The sequence below is a fragment of the Rhinatrema bivittatum genome, chromosome 16 (genome assembly GCF_901001135.1).
Source record: "Rhinatrema bivittatum chromosome 16, aRhiBiv1.1, whole genome shotgun sequence".
NCBI lineage: Eukaryota > Metazoa > Chordata > Amphibia > Gymnophiona > Rhinatrematidae > Rhinatrema > Rhinatrema bivittatum.
The window spans coordinates 32,200,445-32,206,905 of NC_042630.1; positions in this window are offsets into that span (position 1 = coordinate 32,200,445).

Here is a 6,461-nt window from a genome sequence, read left to right on the forward strand (position 1 = left end):
TCCATGCACCCAAAACATGGCAGGTTCTCAGCTGGGCAGCACCTGGACGCAGATCCGACCTCTCAAAGGGGGGGGTGAATGGGGATGAACTGACCCATTCATGGAGGTGCAACCCTGCTTAGGGAACTCAATAGCAAAATCTGAATTACAACTCCATGCACGGCCCGGGCAAGGTCAGAAGGTAGCAGCACAGACAAGAATGGCAGATAAAGACCAAAATGTCTCGTCCAGGCTGCCCAGCACCGGTTCATCCACGTTGGGAAGATGCACACACAGATTCTCTTCCACAACCCAGCACCAACTCCCCCTTCTCCCCGCTGTCTCTCACCTGACTTCTTGACCCTTTCTCTCTCTGTCCCATGAGGCTATTGCAGGCCTTGTCCTCGTCAACTTTGCTTCTTACAAGAACACATGCAGGCCCCACCTTCTAGATCTTATCACCAACTTTTGTAATAATCCCACAGCCAAGGTTTGTGATGCTGTGGTTATAGTTCGGCCTCCCTATGCTCCCTGAAGTCTGTGTTTCATGCACGTCACCCCCCCAGCCTTCGTAGGACCCCCTGCCATCATACCATTGCTTTTTAGGGCTGTAGCTGCTGCTCCATGCAGGTTAATCCAATGCCTTTTTGTAAGCCTAGATGTGGATCAATATGATCAGCCCCCGTAGTGAGGGACAGTTGTCTGACGTAGTGAAAAAAATCAGTTGCACATGTGCCTGTGGTCAGCCATGTTTAGCTATTCACTACGAGAGACTTATGGCTTTGTCTGGTCCTCTGTACGTTTCCAGTTGCCACAGTCCGCACCACTACATGGCGCCCCTATGTATCCGCACCTCTTGGTTATTTCGCTCTCAAGGATCGACGTTGACTTGAGCAGTGCCCCTACCATTTCTAACGGTGGGTGTCCACCCCATGTACTTGTCCCTTTCAATCAGCAAAGGCCACCATGCCTTTACATTCATCATTTGATTAGTTAGAACATAAGAAATGCAAGGCTGGGTCACACCAGGGTCTGTCAAGCCCAGCACCTCAGCTCTGACAGGGGCTGGTGGATCCCAACACGTAGATCTATTTCTGCTGCTGTTTTAACTTTGAATAATGTTGTGTCATCTGCAAATCTGATCAGCTCCTTCATTCCATTTTCCCCTAACGACCTTTCTCCATTGGGAAAACTGACCAGTTTAGTCCTGCCCTCTGTTTCCTGTCTTTTAGCCAGTCCTCAATCCACCATAGGACACTGCCTCCTAGCCCATGCCTTGTTAATTTCCTGAGCCATTTCTCATGGGGAATTTTGAGAGATGCCTTCCAAAAAACATTTGTTCCCTGTACGTACCTGGATCAGTCCAGACGCCTGGGCTCATACATCCCTGCCAGCAGGTGGCGACAGAGAAAATAAAGCTTGCCTGACCCTGCTACATAAAGCCTCGTGCCACCTGCAGTTCCCCAGTCTTTTCTCTGGCTCTAGCAGCAGGCACAGGATGCTCAAAAAATCTGCTAACAGCATGCTGACTCTTCCCCATTAGGCCATGTCTTTCAATTTTGTTTTTAAGTACAGCAGTGGTTTAAAAATGGATCCATGTGCTGTAGCATCAGTACGATTTAAGGGCTTGGGATGTGGGGACCATTTTAAGACCTCCGCTGGGGTGAGGCAGTTTAAGCCCTTATCGGTCTTCTTGCCTTTTGCCCTCTGGTTCCTGCTCGTAGCTGCCCATTCATGGATAGCCCTGATCTCCTGCCACTTCTAGTGGGAGCCTCCCCCCCTGGAAGGGTTTGGCACGTAGGTGAGAGACTCTCACTAATCCAATTTCCTATGGACAGACAGCAACAGCACCAGCTGCTCTGAACTCATTCAATACGCCTAAAGAGAACGAGAAAGAAATAGCAGAAAAACAAACTTTTTAGCTAACTAGGATCATGTTTTCAGAACTCTGCTCTGGAAAAAACAAAACGGGTGAGAATTTTATTTCCAAATGGTAAATAAATAAATGGTATAGGAATTAAGAAGTGTATGCTTATTTTTTTGATGGTCCCCAGGCTAAGTAACCTCAGTACGGAGTTATAACAATATCTGACCGTTGTGAAAGGGCATGGTTGGACATATGGTCAGGTTTTTGGGCATTGGACACCTTTGTAAAATTAACTTGATTCAGACTAGGAGGAGCTCCCTAACTGATTTCCAGGGAGAGCAATGGAAATTCTGGAAGCTTCAGACAGGAAGTGATGTCACAGGTGGGAATGGGGCATAAAAGGAAAATTGGTTCTTACCTGCTAATTTTCATTCTTGGAATACCACAGATCAGACAAGTGGGTTTTGCATCCCTACCAGCAGATGGAGGCAGAGAACAAAATGTTTTCAGGCCCTGCTACATAATCGGGACTACCACTTGCAGTCCCTCCCTCAGAATTAACCTGTACCCGAGCCAAGATCCTTACTCTTAAACTCAACATCACTCCCCATCTAGGGCGAGTTGAGAGAACAAAATTGGAGCCCCCTTAAACTGGTGTCCCCACCTCAAAAGAGGGTACTATCTTACATATTCACAAACCTCGAAAATTCTGCAATATCAGCAACTAAAAGGGAAGGAAAGTCTTTCGACAAGGCGACGGGCTTCTGGACTGATCTGGGGTAATCCAGGAACGAAAATTAGCAGGTAAGAACCAATTTTCCTTTCGTGTTCATACTCCAGAGATCAGTCCAGCCAAATGGGATGGACCCAAAAGCCCCACATGCAACACACTTTCCCTAAACATAGCCACCTCTGGACCCCGAATATCCAGTTCATACCTAAATCAGTCCAGACAAGTGGGTTTTGCATCCCTAACAACAGATGGAGGCAAAGAATAAAAACTTTTCAGGCACTACCACTTAACCGAGAGTGTCGCCTGCAGTCCCTCAGTATTTTTCTGTCTCCAGCAGAAACCTGCAGTCTGTAATTAAGTTTAGAAAAACTTAGTTTAAAAAAAACCAAAACACAACAAATTGTTAAGCTTAGAATTAGAAAAGAAGACAGAAGAGGTGAAGACGATGCTCCCAGAGGTGTTAGGTTCCTTTGGGAACCATCCCTCTGGTTGAGCAAGGTGAGCGGGGGGGGTTGGAAATCCCTGGCTAGGCTCGATCCTTGATTTCCAGGGGGAGAGAAAGCCAGGGGTCCTGGTTCCCTCGCTCTCTCTGAGGCCTTCTCACCCAGCCCGGCCGTCTGCAGAGCCAGGAGCACCCAGAACAAGTGGGATGTAACCAAGCTCCCCTACACTGGGCAGGAACCCGAAAGAACCTCACGCAACACATTTTCTCCAAACACAGCCAACTCTGGACCCCAAACATCCAGTTTGTAGTGTTTGGTAAAAGTTTGCAACGAAGACCAAGTCGTCACCCGAAAAATCTCCTGCGGCGATACAAACTGACACTCTGCCCAGGAGGCCACCCTGCGCCCTGGTAGAACGCACACGTAACCCTTCCAGAACCATTCAACTCTTACAGAGAAAAGTCGAAAAAAAATCGCTTCCTTTAACCATCAGGCAATCGTAGGCTTGGAAGCCATACTTCCCTTCTTTGCTCCACTGAAGAAGACAAAAAGATGATCCAAACAATGAAAATCGTTAGAAACCATAAGGTAACGCAACAGATTCCTACGAACATCCAATGAACGTAGCTCCTTAGGATGCAGAGTATCTGACGTCAAGTGTGGAAAAGCTGGAAGCTCCATTTTCTGCTTGAGATGCAATGCGGAGACCACCTTCAGTAAAAGAGAAGGCACCGACTTCGTCGTATGAAAGTCGCAAGAAGGGACCCCTCATAATTCACCTTGCTGAACAAATCGCCACTAAGAAAACGGTTTTCAAAGTAAAATCCTTCAATAATGCCTCTCTCAATGGTTAAAAGAAAGATCCAAAGAGGACCTGAAGCACTAAATTAAGGTTCTATGATGGACACCTATGGACGACATCCAGATGGGAGGCCAACGGTCTTCCCTGCAGCTTACTTTGAAGATATCCTAAGACTGCCAACTGCACTTGGAGCAAATTGTATGGCAATGCCTTTGTCAATTCCCTTTGCAAAAAGGCCAAGACCTGAGAAATGTCCACTCGCAAAGGTTCTAAATCTTCCTCCATACACCATGACTCAAAACTTTCCACACCTGGATATAAGCAAGAGAAGTGGCTGGCCTCCTAGCCTGGAGCAAAGTTAGAATGACCTGTTCAGAGAACCTTTTCAAAGCAAATGTCACCTCTCAAAAGCCAAGCCGTGAGACAAATGCAATCTGCCTGATCCAAAAACATAAGAACAGACCATACTGGGTCAGACCAAGGGTACATCAAGCCCAGCATCCTGTTTCCAACAGTGGCCAATCCAGACCATAAGAACCTGGCAAGTACTCAAAAAGTCTACCCCATGTCACTGTTGCTAGTAATAGCAGTGGCTATTTTCCAAGTCAACTTAATTTATTTATTTATAATTTTTTATATACCGCCGCTCATCAAAGATATCACGTCGGTGTACAGTGAACAGGAACTTACGCCGGAGCGTTATACATTATATATAACGCTTATATAACAGGGTTATATAAGCGTTATACATTTAACAAAGTAAGTATATAATTATTTGAACATAAAACAAGTAATTAATTAATAGCAGGTAATGGATTTCTCCTCCAAGAACTTATCCAATCCTTTTTTTAAAAACAACTACACTAACCACATCATCTGGCAAAAAATTCCAGAGTTTAATTGTGCGTTGAGTGAAAAAGAACTTTCTCCGATTAGTTTTAAATGTGCCACATGCTAACTTCATGGAGTGCCCCCTAGTCTATTATCCGAAAGAGTAAATAACCGATTCACATTTACCCATTCTAGATCTCTCATGATTTTAAACACCTCTATCATATCACCCCTCAGCCATCTCTTCTCCAAGCTGAAAAGTCCTAACCTCTTTAGTCTTTCCTCATAGGGGAGCTGTTCCATTCCCTTTATCATTTTGGTCGCCCTTCTCTGTACCTTCTCCATCGCAACTATATCTTTTTTGAGATGCGGTGACCAGAATTGTACACAGTACTCAAGGTGCAGTCTCACCATGGAGCGATACAGAGGCATTGACATTTTCCGTCAAAAAGATGGGCTCAGCAACTCTCACAGATGAGGCAATGGGACGGGACAGACTATCGCGAGTTGAACCAGACCTCCACCCTACAGATGACAATCATTTTGGTGCTGCAAGAATAAGCCATCCTGGGTGCTGTTCTATGCGATGCAACACACAACCTGCGAGAGGCCATGGAGGAAACACCTACAGTGGAAGCCTAGTCAGCCAAAGTTGTACCAGCGCGACGATCCCTTCAGAATTGACCTCACTCCTGTGGCTGAAGAATCTCTCCCCATCTTGCCATTTCTCAGTGATGCTTGAGATCCAGCTGGGGACTGCGTCACGTGGCTTGAATAATGGTAAAAGTCACTGCTGACAACTCCCACTCCCCTGGATCCAGCTGCTGCCTGCTGAGATAATTCGCCTACACACTGCCCACTTTGGTCATATGAAATGCCACCAGGCCTGCTAGATGATTCTCTGTCCAGGCAAAAATCTTTTGTATCTCTTGAGCCACCAGACAACTCTTGGTTCCACCCTGGTGATTGATATATGTCATCATTGCATTGTCCAACAAAACTCACACTGTCTGACCCTGAATTTGTGGAAAGAAAGCTACCAAACGATTTATCGACCAGGACACTTCCCTCACCAACCACTGACCTTGGTCCATCCGTCCTTGACACACAGCCCCCCCCCCCCCATCCTTTGAGGCTGACATCTGTGATCACTACCACCCAGTCCGATATTTTCATTTCCACCCTCTCTCCAAATTGGGTCGTGACAGCCACCCTGAGAGACTGGGCCTGAAATCCCCCTGAAATGGCAAAGAATGCTGAAGATTCTTCCAAAAGCGGATTCCAACGGGACAAAAGCACCCTCTATAGAGGCCACATGTGAGCAAATGTCCATGGAACTAACTCCAACATAGAAACCATAGAACTCAGGACCTGCAAATAATCCCAAACCCTGGGCACCGAAAGCCGGAGCAGCTGCCACACTTGCGACGGCAGCTTGGTCAAACTCTCCAATCCTTGCCTATTCTGGTGTCGAACTGTGCCCCCAGATATTCCAACAACTGAAATGACTATAGGTGGCTCTTCGCCAGGTTCACCCCTCAGCCCAGGGTCTAACTCCGACGTCGCTCGGATGAGCTAGTTGTCCAGATATGGGTGAACAAGGATCCCTTCCCCGCCTGAGTGCTGCCACCACCTTCACCCTTGTGAAGGTCTGTGACTGTGTCGCCAGGCTGAAAGGCAAGGCTCAAAAATTGAAAATGCTCCACTAGCACCATGCACTGCAAAAACTTTGGATGATCTGAACGAATTAGGATATGCAGAAAGGTCTCCGTTAGATCCAGCAAGGCCAGAAACTCCTTTTTGCAG